At 41.9% G+C, this 13318-nt stretch overlaps 1 protein-coding gene across 1 annotated transcript in view; it reads right to left on the minus strand.

Annotated features, from left to right (window-relative positions):
- LOC127371060 (plexin-A2-like) overlaps positions 1 to 8373 on the minus strand; it is a 73691-nt gene extending 65318 nt beyond the window's left edge. The window contains exon 1 of the mRNA XM_051413630.1: positions 7982 to 8373. The gene's annotated coding sequence lies outside the window, so the exon portion shown is untranslated. The remainder of the gene's footprint in view (positions 1 to 7981) is intronic.
- Positions 8374 to 13318: the final 4945 nt, after the last annotated feature.

Raw genomic sequence — 13318 nt, forward strand, 5'->3', positions numbered from 1 at the left:
ACAGGTTAGTTGGTTACACGTTTTTTTCGTGTTAAATTCACAAATTGTAGTAACTTAAGTAAAAATTTTAATTAGTGGTATGTGAAAAAACGTATACTGTAACTTGGGTTTTTTGGTGATTTTTCATTTGTAATGAACATTACTCATTTGTGGGTAAAGGGCCTAATAGGTTTTATAAAAACCCAGGTAAAACTCAGTAAATAATGTAAAAAAAAGTCTTAATCTTATTATTTTATAAGTATTATAAGTATGTGAGTAAGTATTCACATTTTGAAGATGTTACATTTTCAAACACCAGCAATGAGATGACACAACATGATCTTTTCACTTGAAACAAAGACCCATTTAGCACAAACGGCGTACTGTTGAAGTTTATCTTGTTCATGTTTTGGATTATAGATTTATGTGAGATCGGGGACACCATCAACAGACTATGCCATCTAAAGGTCAGAAGAAACATCTCTGTTCTCACACTTAGTCAATAATGGGAGTCATTGTCACTCGCATCAGAGGTGATAAAAACATTTTTTTTTTGTTGTTGCTGTTGTTTTTTGTGGCCTAGATTTATATGACTGCACAAAAGCAATAACAGTATAAGACCATGGGGGCGGAAAAGTGTCTGAACTACAATAGTCATAACAGCTTCTGTCCTCATGATTACAAGCCGGCTGGGCAGAAGCATGCAGGTTTTTTTTGTGTCAGTAGGTTTTACAAGCTGGGGCTGCTGATCTAAGTTGAAAGTCAGTTTATGAAGTTCCTTCTTTGAGATCACTTCAGATTTTGTGAAGAAGTGTTGGCTGCAGCATTCCTGAATACATACTGGAAAATGTTTGCGCTTATAGTGTATAAAAACTCACATGATGGCCTGATGGGATACTTTTGTCTGGGGTTTTCAGCAGATGCACATGGACGAGTCATTGGGGGGGAGGGCCAGCGTTGTACACATTACACATGAATGAGCTGGGAGGGCGCCAGCCGCAACATAACTTGACTTCCAGATGAATAAATGAAGGCAATTAGTAGATCTGTTTACAATGTTGTGGAGACAGAAGTAGGTCAAACGTGGCATAGACAGGAGGGAGGAGGGAGCCAGCAAGCCAGAGCCAGGGGCTGTCGCTGGTACCTACAGTGATGAGTCGGGGAATTAGGACATGAAAATGCCGTCTTTATTAACGATGACTTATAAATGAATGTCATACTGAATCACAAGGGACCCGTGGGGTTTTATTAGGAAAAGCAATGTTTTGTGATCAGTCCACCGTGTTTCATCTTTGGTTGCGTTGTGGAGGGGCAGCCCAGGGCGATTGGCTACGCCTTATAAGGCCCCCTTCACAGAAACACAGACTCAGAGGGCATAATGCGTAGCGTGGATGCTCACACTGCAGATACCCACAGGATATCTCCACTTTGATGCCGCACAGTGAAATTTTGTGACAGTTGGCCTGTTGTTAATTTTCATCATTATGCTCTACAATGTAGATTCAAACAGCAGTGCTTCCCCCAGACATTTCTCTCAGTCAGGGGGAAACAAAAATTTAGATTAATGACACTAGCTCTTAGTGATGCTAGTATTCTCTGGAAACAAGTGTAAATTGCTTTAAATTCATTTAGTTTTGTTGGCAGCTCTTCTGGCGCGTCTGTGGCATGACTTTATATTAACAAAAACAAACCATAATTGCCTTTTTTCCGTGCTTGTTGTTTAGTTTATTGGTCAGTGCTGATATTGCACGCTTTAGGACTCTCCAGCCAGCCACTAATCTTGATGGTAGAGTTGCAGAAGATGTCTGCGGGGAACAGTAAAACAGCACTATGTCATCGCAACACGCTGCTCTTAATAACTGCAGGATGGTGCGAGGGACCTGGGCAGAGGCAAATGTGACATAGGGGACCAATTCCAACACATTGCCAAAACACAGTCAGCAGCCTCCTCTGCAATGCATGCCATTATCTTAGGGCATATGCATTATATATGCAGATACAGTACCATATCTGAAATTGCTGTTAAGAGCAGGGACCAGATGAAGGGCACTGCTGCCACAGTCAGATTTAACCATGCATGCCTTTCTCCTCCCTTCCCTCTTCCCAGCTCTGTCTCCTCTTCCATAAATCTCATTGTCGGTCTTCCCTGGTTAATGGTGACCTCAAGCAGGCTCCTCTCAACTGCCGAAGCCCTCGTGTTGCATATATGATGAGCATAGAGGGGAAAGTCAAAGTGACCTCCAGCACTGTGATGAAAACCCATGCAGCTCGAGTGCAATAGAGGGTCTTCTATAATTCAGCGACCGCAGAAGAAGACAGAGCGAGCTGCGTTTTCTTTGGAACCACACAGTGTGTGTGTGTGCGTGTGGGAGCCGTGATGCAGCAGCTACCCAGCACCCCTTATCCTTAACGTCGCTTAAGTGCAAGAAGAAGAAGAACAAGGGGTAAACAGAGGAGTCCGACCGAGTCTCAGAGTGATCTGTGGACAGTGCAGCGGAGGGAGGTAGAGAATGAGGGGGGGTGAAATGTGAGCTCTGCTTTCTAGCTCAGAGACAAGAAGAGAACAGCTCTCCACTTGTTTTTTTTTTGTTCTGTAAGACCCCTCTCTCTTAGCCATTTTTATTTGGCTCAGTAACTACCAGCCTGATATTCCGAGTAGCTGTAATTTTATTGTCTTCTCCCATCTTCTGAGTTTCTGTCTGAGTTGACATTGCTCTTTCTGCAGAACAAAGCTATATTTCTGCTCACACTGATTCAGTTACAGATGTGTAGGGCGATATTGCTTTTACATGCATAAATCATGGAGACCTGACAGGGAAAATAATGTTACATTTGCCAGAAGACCCCGGCGAGTGTATGAATGAGAAAAATAATCAAACACAGTGAAGCAGAGCATCCATGTGAAGTTGTGAAGCACATATGTCCGTAATTCCCACACCACTGCACACAGAAATCAAAGAAATTATTCCAAAGAAGCCTGTGTGTTTCCTCGGCTTCCTCCCTCTTTGCCCATATGGCTTTGTGGGGTGGAGGATGCCAAGGTTGGCGGTATCTGGCACGAATAATTACGATCAAAGAAATTACAATGCAAAAGGAACAGCTGCTACCTCCACTGCTGACAAATCACTGTGAGCAAGAGGAGACAGCGATAGACGGCGAGCATTGGAGAGAGAAACAGGAAAGAGGAGGAGAGATGGTGCATGTTCTACTATTCGACAACTTTCCCTCTAAGTATCTGCTGCTCCAAAACCCTTTTAACATTTAATCCGCAGTGCAAATAAGGCCTTTGGTGGCCATTCACCCAAAAGCTGTACAAATACAAGCATCTGCCCAGATTATCTCAGTCTGTCTCCATGGTCGGCCGAACCCCACTTGTCCCTAATTCTAACCTACTCAGAAACTCTATCCCGTCTCCAAAGTCTCTGAATGTGATTTCAGGCAAATGCACAGACATTTCCTTAATGTTCAGAAATAGAAATAGCCTGGTTAAAAGTACAGTACCCTAGTGGGCCAGAGGTCTACCAGGACTGCAAACACAGGTGATTTCCACTCAAATAGAAAACCACTGGAAGGCAAATGGGACGCAGATTTTCAAATTTGCTTCTTTTTTTTTTATAAAAGCACCTTAAGGCATAACACAAACTGGGGAAAACAGTAAAGAATTTACAGCGAATACACAGCAAAGAACATTTCCCATCGCTATAACCTGTCCTTTTTGATATGACTCGATCCTCAAATTAATATTGAATTCTCCAAGTCTATTAAGTAAGTGTAGTCCCACCTGGTTTGTGGCTGCCAAGGGCTGAACACTGCACAAGTCTCAGATGTAGTCCAGGTGCTCTGAGCTTCTGGGACATGTTGTAGGTAACCGATGACTTACTTTTTTCTAAGAGCAAGCAGCTCATTCAGCAGGGGTTTTGGTTGCCAAACTTTAAATTTAGGATTGCCCCAAAAGACTGTCAACAGAAGTCACAAGGGAGACACAGTTAAGTTGTTCAAGCACATATCTATAACCTTTAGCCTTCATAAATTCTACATTCTCACAGATACCGTTTAATTGGGTAAATACCCCAAACTGAACGTTGTGTTCTTTGTAAGTTGTGGGTTTTCTGCAAAGTGACTGATGAATGTGGAGATTGTTCAAAAGTTGTGGATGTTATTATTTATTGAGAATGTCACCTACTTCTACTGACATACCGTGAAGAAAGTACAAAGATTTCATTTTCTAGAAATGGAAAATTATTTGAGTTGGAGGCGTTTGCTGAAATGGAGGGAAATAGAAGGTTTTAAATGAAGTGACACAGATTTGCCATGGCTCTACCACATTAAGACCAATTTCCATACATTTTCCATGTCATATAACACATTCTCCATGACCAATATTTGCATTTCTATTTCTATATTACATTGCCACATTTTAATTGGCAGCTAATTTGAATGTTTCAAGGCTCCTTCATCATGAAATGTCTGAAATACAAAATTATGTTCTGAAATGTGGCACCATCCAATCCGGACTTGAAGGACTAGTTAAAGGGGTACTTCAGCGGTTTAACATCGCACCTCCATAAAGTTGGGGGACTGACTAATCACTGCAGGAGAGGCTGAGATATATTGACACTGGATCAGACATTTTTTCATGATGCAACTTATCAGCATCTTTAATTAGACTCTTCCTACAAGGTAAACGTTCCTGTCTTTCAGACTCTGCACCTAACACAGACTGTCTGTTAAAAAATCTGTAGTCTCCAAAGCCCAACCTAAGATAACCCTGATGATATCACTGTGGCTATTTTCTCAGACTTTTGAAAACTCCTCCAGAGCCACAGAAAAAACAAATAAGCTGAGTAGTAGTTCTCATAATGAGTAAACTGATCCTCGTGTGTAAAATCACTGGAGTGCCCCTTTAAGAAAAAAAAAAGATGACAATCTCTTCAAACTCAAAAGTCATGTGTCAATACTTTCCCCAAGAAAAAAAAAAAACGCACGTTACATCCTTCAACTCTGTCCATTTTTTTTTTTAATGACCATATGTTGTCTACTTACACTAGTGCCAGAGAAAATCATGCAAAACACACACATCAGCAAAGTTATTGCACTGTTTGTATCAACAACGGTGTGACAATCTGGAGGCGATGCGCCATATTGCAAGACCGCCATCACTGCATGCTGAGCGCTGCCAAAGCTGCCATCTGGCAGGTGAGCTGCACGCTTTCCACTTCCACCTCTCCTCCCTTTCACTTCTCTCCTCCACTGTTTGTCACCACCCTCTCTCTCTCTCTCTCTCTCTCTCTCTCTCTCTCTCTCTCTCGCTCTCTCTCTCTCTTACTCTCTAGTCCTGTCTTTATTAGTCTTTTCCATCTTTATCTACCTGTACATCCACCTCCTCCCAGGCCTGGATCACACACTAAAACAAGAGGAAGCATGAACATTGAAAGAGACATGAAAGAGAGAAAAGAATGAGGACAACATCATATCAGTCGTGCTTGATGACCTGCAGTATTTCATTCTCTCTCCCTTTCTTTCTCCCTCCCGTCACTGTCGTTTTCATGTCCCTGTCTGCTTCTCTTCACACTTTCTCTCCTGTTCTCTAATGTACACACCCCATGCAGAGACAGTAAATGCACACACACATAACAAGTACATGTGTACGAATGCACACACACACACACACACACACACACACACACACACACACACACACACACACACACACACACAGTACATGCACACACGGAAACAGTAAAACACACACAATACACACACACTGGGGGCTCTCCTTCTTCTTCTTCCTCGGGCTGTAGCATCTGAACAGTCGTGTTTAATCAGTGTCTCCGTGGGCAACGGGGGTAGCGGCGGGGGGAGGGGGTGAGGGTTGGAGGTAGGGGGTCTCCAGCTATGGGTAGTAGCAGTGAGCTGCTGTGCACTCACACAGCGTGTAATTGTGTTACATACACTAATTCGCCTGATGTACTATTGCAGCGACTGTGCGTCGCCTATGCCCCTGACCCACATCACGCTCCCTGATATTCAAATTACTCCAAAATCAATGTCATGGATTGAACTGGTGGTCATTTAAATCAAAAGCTGTTTTTCGCAGAGGTAGTAGAGTTGTTCTTTCTCTTCTCTGTCTTCTCAAACCTACATTATAGCTCATTAATCTCTATAGAGGTGAAGATAACACTTGGCTTGTGGCTGAATATGACAGAGACAGATGTTAGAAATTACTTCACCTACACTGGTTGCCTCCCAGGTCAAAATAATGCAGTTTCACCTGCAGCTCCTCTACATTGAAGACTGCCATTACAAAACATGGCAAAAACACAACACAGCTAATTGAAATCAATGAACAATTCAACCAAAACCCATTTTTTAGGCTTAATTTTGTTGGATGTGTTGGTCTGTTTGTCCTGGTTTTGTCCAGTCTGACTCTATGTTCTATAAAATGGTATGAATATGTGATGTTCATCCAAATTAGAAAAAAAAAAACGTTTTCTCTCTTAAACCTATTATATTGTCTTGCCAATAAACTAATATCTGTTTCAGAACTTCAGTCGCTGCCCAAAAACAATGAGCGAATTTCTGTTTGTGCCCTTCAAACACTATAAAACCACATTTGACAGCAGCAACTCATCTTTCCAGAAACTAATTCCTGGTTCAACTTGACAATAAACAGATTTCAGCAGAATTATTTCTTTAAAAGTAGTTCCACCGAAAACTAATCACAATTAAAAAGACAAATGTCATTTAAATGTATTCCAGTGTATTGTTGTGGCAGCACAAATATCAAAGACAGATATCTTAAAGCCAAAGCCCAAAAGTATCTGCACAAGGAGTAAAGGAGAAAAATATGTCTCTTTGTATTTTGGATAAACTGACCATTTAAAAGTGGATCTACATCGGAGTTCTGATTGGTTAAACCTCATCTACATTGCTAAAACTCCTTACATGAACAGCAATCATCACAAACCAAACCTCTGATTCATTAATTGCTGTCAAATGCTGAAAAAGAGAGAGAGCGAGACAGAACTAAAGTCGAGATTCATTTAAATTCTAAAATTAGGAGGCAACTGATAAAGTGCCGGAGCGCATGACTGGCATGAACACGCCAAGAGAGAAGCCAATCTCTCTCCCCCTTTCTCTCTCCATGAGAGGCTTTACCCACTCTAGAGGGGCCAGGAGAATAAAAGCTAGTCCAACTGGCCGGCCAGATAAGCCGGACCAGAAAGAGTATACAGAGAGAAGAGGGGTTCATCTGGTTTGCATGAGGGGTGAGAGTCAAAGAGCCATGAATCCAACAACCAGCCCTCCACCACCCCTCCTGTACTACCACCCAAACACACACAGAGAAGGGGGCTAGGATGCACTTGGTCAACAGCATTGTTGAGGTTGGCACTGCTACAGCTGTGTGTGCTTTAGTTCTTTCAGGCTCAGGCTCCATCTCAGCGCCTGCCCAGCCTTATCAGCGTCCCAGTGGCTTCTGCTCTGCCCAGGCTGCCAAGGCTGCACGAGCTCCGGCTACAGGAGGCAGGAGGCAGGGCAGCAGTGGAGTGACTGACTATCTCCAGGCTAAATACTTCTCTCTGGTATTCTCGTGATGGCCACTAATCTGATACTCAGCCCAGAATAATCCACATGTGTAAAGAGTTCTGCAAAATCTGCATGAGCAAGCTGCTTTAGCAGGCTTTGTCTCAAGTAGACTGAAATACATAATGCAATAATTTGCACCAAACCTACACAGCGCTGCCTACTGAGGCATTTACAGTCTCTCTGTCTTCAGAGCATCAGTCCACATCTGTTACAGGTGGCCAGCAGAGAAATCATCTTGATCTTTTGCTCATGCAAAACTGTATATACTACCTGACATCAGAGTACACAATGTCACTGGACGTCTTTCACTGCGTCCCAGGAGCGCAAAGTCTACCAAAGTTTACCCTTCAAGACACCGCCGGGCTGCACTACAGGCTGCTGCTCAGCAACGAACAGTACAGGATAGACTACTCACCTTGAAATAAGAGGAGACTCATTCATGAATAGCGCGGATCCGGCTATTTCGCTGGGATTCTTTTGGTGGGGAGAGAAAGAAAACGTCCCGAGTCTCAGTCAATCAGTCAGTCAGTCAGCGGATGTGTGTGGACGCCAAATACAGCGACATAAACTGCCGGTTAATTTATTCTATGCGATGCCGCGACGCACAACCTGTAAAGTCATCTGGACAGCAGCAGTGAGCCGCTGAGAAGGAGCCGGTATCAAGTGACCCTCCCACCTCGTTCAGGGATTGATCATTTTCTGTAACAGGCAGCCTCTCTCTCTCTCTCTCTCTCTCTCTCTCTCCCTCTCTCTCTCCCTGTCTGTCTGTCTCTCCCTCTCTCTCTGTCTCTCTCTCTCTCTCTGGATGCCGGTGCTACATGAAGTCACCCATCAGTTCACTTGCACCTCACGTACAGTGTGCGCTTTCAGACCCAACCTCCGTCGCGTCATCCTTTGGCACAACTTGAGTGCTTTGCATTACATTTAATGTATTTTCGGCGTTGGGACTCTTCAAAGTGTTTGTGGATTTATACATCAAGGCAGATGAAAATTTTATCTTTTTCAATATGGAGAAATTATCAATTTATTTGATATGTGCAATAGAATTATATATATATATGTGTGTGTGTGTGTAAAATTCAAATGTATAAAACCCAGCCTGCCTTATGTTATCAGCAGCGCGCAGGATGGAGATAATGTCAAGAGTTTAAAATAAGGCTATCTGTCAAATGATTCCTATCTTCATGTATTTGTAAAATGACGTGTAGCAATTCGGTTGTATTTTGGTTTTATTGTTGTATATTTTGAGACATGTATCCACACATCGTCTGTAGTAAATGCAAAAAAAAAAAAAAAAAATGTGGCTTGGAAGAGTGTGAAAGGAAATGATGCTACAGCAGCTCACTCATCAAGTCAGATAGAGGCAGACAGTCAGGCCCATTTGGGACTTTATAAAGTGACCATTCACACATTTTACAATGAATTTATATGCGTTTTATTTTCATTCAGCAGTCCAGATAAATGCACACAGTAGCATGCACTCCAAGTTTCCTTTGAAATACTGCCATCTGTAGGCTGACTGATGCAACCACACAAAGCTGTGATACAGTGTTATACAGAGGAAGCCTTATTGTTGAGTATCCTTTCTACTTGCTCAAAACACATGTAACTGTGACTGTTGAGGGTGTATTGTTAGATTCATGGGTATCCCTGCCTTTGATGGACAACTGTGCACACACACACACACACACACACACACACACACACACACACACACACACACACACACACACACACACAGGCAGCAATGTGCCCATTTAAAACTCACCACTACCACGAAACTGCTTACACTGCTGGAAAGCTCAGGCACTTCTGACAGTTTCTGTGGTGTCGGTGGGGGGGCACACAGGGTCCAACGGCCAGCTGTCTCCCCCTCATTATCTGCCGTTTGGTGGGTTGGAGATGAGTTGGAGATGTCAGACGGGCTACCTGTTAGGGCTGAGCAGCTCTGGGTGGCCGGCGGACTCCCTCAGGGCTGACCAGATGGCAGCTACTCCTCACTGGCCCAGCGTCAGGTGCTGGAGTTCATGAGGCCTTGTTACACACAAACACATGCTGTAACGCAAAAAACACAAGCCTGCAGACATACTAACACGTATGAAAAGATACAGTCAAGGCAGGCACATGCCACTTTCACAGTGCTGGAAATAGGTATGCAGATGCACACAGGGCTGCAGGGAAACAGCAGCTTCAGGTGAGGGAAAAAGTGAAAATAGAAAAGCTCAGAATAAAATCAGCTTTTTCAGAAATACAGTTTGTGCCTTCTGAATAGGCTTTCAAAGATGTGTGGAGATTTAAATTTGCTTGTAACAATTAATTTATAATTGTTAGAAAACCTCTCTCTCTGGATTGAAATTCTATCCTTCTCCAATTTTAACTTATATTCTCCAAATACCAAACTAAACATAGTTCATACGTTCATGCTTGTGTCAATGACGTACAGCAGTGATGATCAAGGCAGTGATGTAGACTCTGAGTGGTACTGAGTTGTTGAAGATTATTATATTTACTCCACTGGTTGAATTACTCACCACTGTCATATTCAAGGGTAATTGCAGTTGTGAATTACTTTTCAAGCTGCTCATGTTATCAGTATCAAGAGCAGCACTTGTACGGTATGTGTTCCAGACTCACCGGAAGCGCCACAAGTCGGCTGCTCAGATGAAAAACACTGAAATGAAACTGCAGCTAAAAAGTAAAAGTTACTTATACCAAAAGAGGCAAAACCAGAGATTGTCTTCAGTGACAAACTTTCTTTTTATGTCCAAGGCAGACGTTTTACAATTCTCGCTTTTTACAATAACTTTAAATGGCAGCTTTAATATGATTATGGTTTGGGAGAGATCATGGTTATGGCACATAAATTATGGTCGGTCAGGCAACAAAAACACTTGGTTGAGTTTTGGGAAAGGTTGTGGGGTACAGTGAATAAAATGGCGAATCAAAATTGCAGGTCTGTGACTGAACACAAACTCCTGTCTCATAGGCCCCCGACACTTTCTGCCTCACTACATAAAGAACACACTTCGTCCTGTTTTTGGCACTGAACGCTGACACTGGACCAAACTCAGGAGGCAGAGAATTGCACCATTTAAACTGTACATTTTAGGATGCTGGGCTGTGGTTTATTGCAGTTTAATTTTCAACAATAAAACGTCCTGCTCTGAATCAGAATGAGCTTTATTGGCCAAGTATGTGTGCGCCTGCAATGGTATTGAGTCTTGACTTTTTCATTGCTCTCGATGTACTTTCACAGGAATAGACATAACAGCTTAGAACAAGCAAAACCAAGCTGAATACATAAATATATAAATAAAATGTTATGTACATATGTAAGTCACAATTTTCTTAAATATGTCAAGTTATATATTTATGTAACAGAAGAATAAATAAAGAATACTGGCTGATATATCCTTATCTATTTTAAATATCTGATCAGCATCAGCCTTCAAAAATCAAGAATTGGTCAAGCTGTAAAAAAAAACCTTTCAACTTTTGAAAGAAAGACTGAAAGAAGAATAGTAAAATTACACAATACACTGAATTTACACACTTTTTTGTCTTACTGTCACTCCAGGGGGCCACTTCAGCTAGCCAGAGGGCCACCTGATCAGCTGAAATGCCACGAGTGTTAGCTCGAGTGCTGCTCTGAAATGAACTCTAAACCTAAATGAAACCCTACCTGTAACCTTGCACACAGTAAAGATGTGTTCATTATGATTATTATGCTGTTGCTCCGGGCCTCTCCCACAGACAGGACCCAAGTGGAGCAGCTAGCTAGATGCAATCTACTTCATGAAAATTACCATAACAACACAAAGCTGTGGAAGGAGGCAAAGGGAGTTGCATGCAAATGGAACAGCAATGAAAGAAGACCGTAGGCCCAATCAAGCTGTCATAACACACAGAATAATAACAACTGAAAGCCATTAAAACCTTTCACTCTGAACCGTTACACCTCACTGTGCAAAGAATAGGATTGAGAGGCCCTCATATCCTTCATTTTGCCTAAACAGTCATATACACACCAGGTTTTATCCAACTCACATCCATCATCTCCAGATTATAATGAGACATTCATCAAAAGGAGTCTTGTGTTGGAAAACAATTATCTATCTCCATCATTTGTTCCTGTTCAGACTTTTCATCTAAAATTTCTCTTCTCTGTTGTCCATGGAAACATTTTCAGATGTTTTCCATCCAAAACGAAACATAAAATCTGGTTAGACTAACGGTTGGTGTGTCAGTTAATAATGTGTTTGTATGTCTGTATCAAATAACCAAAGCCTGATATTATTTATTCCTTCATGTTTGTTCCAAAAACTATTTAACACAGCATTGAGCCACTGCGTGTTACTGCTTGACTCAACTCTTTGTTGAGTGTCTATTAATGATAGTACATGGTACTTTTTTTGACATCACTTCGGTCAAGGTTCAAAGTGACCTTTATTATCAAAGACGTGGCCACGCTGGTTTATTTTTAGTTCATACCACATATGCCGTCCTGCTGTCACAAATACTCATAGTGGTTGTCCACCTTCTTTGTAAGACGTGCCCCCGTAGTCCAGTCCACTCAAGAGCTCAAGACCCCCCTAAAACAAAAAAACGGTCCATACGGTTTCGATTCAAAATACAGTGTTCAAAATATAGACGAATATTAGCAGCCATTAACTTCATTAAGTAACTGAACTCACATACTTTATGAGACAACTCACAGTGACTGAAACATGATAAATATAGTTGTTACCTTAAATGCAGATGTATCAGCCACAAAAGCTGCTGTTAAGTGATGCAACAAGAGAAACTGTCATGATATCTGCCAAACAGACCCTGATGCAAACAAAAACAGCAGTAAAAATTCAATGCTCACCAACAGCCAGAGAAAGACTCTGATATCTGCTGAAGACCATAAACATCCAGCCTTAAAGTTGCACACTTCTATATAACACTTATGTGGCTACTGCAAGCTGCACAAAGCTGCTATTCGGTCAGGCTGGCAAATTACTTTTTTGCCCAGGACCCAGTTAGTTTAAGCCTCAGTCATTTAGCACGGTAGCCATCAAATCTATATTCAAAACATCTTTAAAACGTTTATGATTCAAAAAAGTCAGCCTTAGACATATTGTCAATGAACTCTAAGCCAACTTTATCTTAGTTATATAGCTATAAATGTAAAAATCTCTTGCGACAGTTGTTATTTCAGACGACAAATAATGTATGTGTGCCCACTAGAAATGGAAGCCTGCTTCTTTACAATCAAGTAAGTACCAACAGTTACTGGTTGATTGGTAAATTGCACAAAGCAAAATGGATTTTTTTTAGGATGCTTCAATGACACACTGAAAACAGTGGATGAGTGATGAGCCTGAGCAGCGATGTAATGAAGGAAGCAGTAGCAGTTAAAGGACCAGTGTGTAGGATTTAGTGGCATCTAGCGGTGAAACTGCAGAATTCAACTAACTGAACACCACTTGCATCTGTATTTCACGACCAGGGAATGAGAATGGGCAGCGAAGTGTGCAGGAGAAACTACGGTGGTGGCAAAACTCTGCTGCTGTTCGGTTTGTCCATTCTCGGCTACTGTAGAAACATGGTGACCTGCGGCTTCTGCAGCTAAAAACAGCTCAATCTAAGGTAACAAAAACACAGCGATTCCTATATTCAAGTGATTATACACTAATGGTAACACACCTATGAGTATTATATTCCATTTCTACTAATAGATCCTCCCAAATGTTACACACTGGAACTT

This window comes from Dicentrarchus labrax, unplaced genomic scaffold (genome assembly GCF_905237075.1).
Source record: "Dicentrarchus labrax unplaced genomic scaffold, dlabrax2021, whole genome shotgun sequence".
Lineage (NCBI taxonomy): Eukaryota > Metazoa > Chordata > Actinopteri > Moronidae > Dicentrarchus > Dicentrarchus labrax.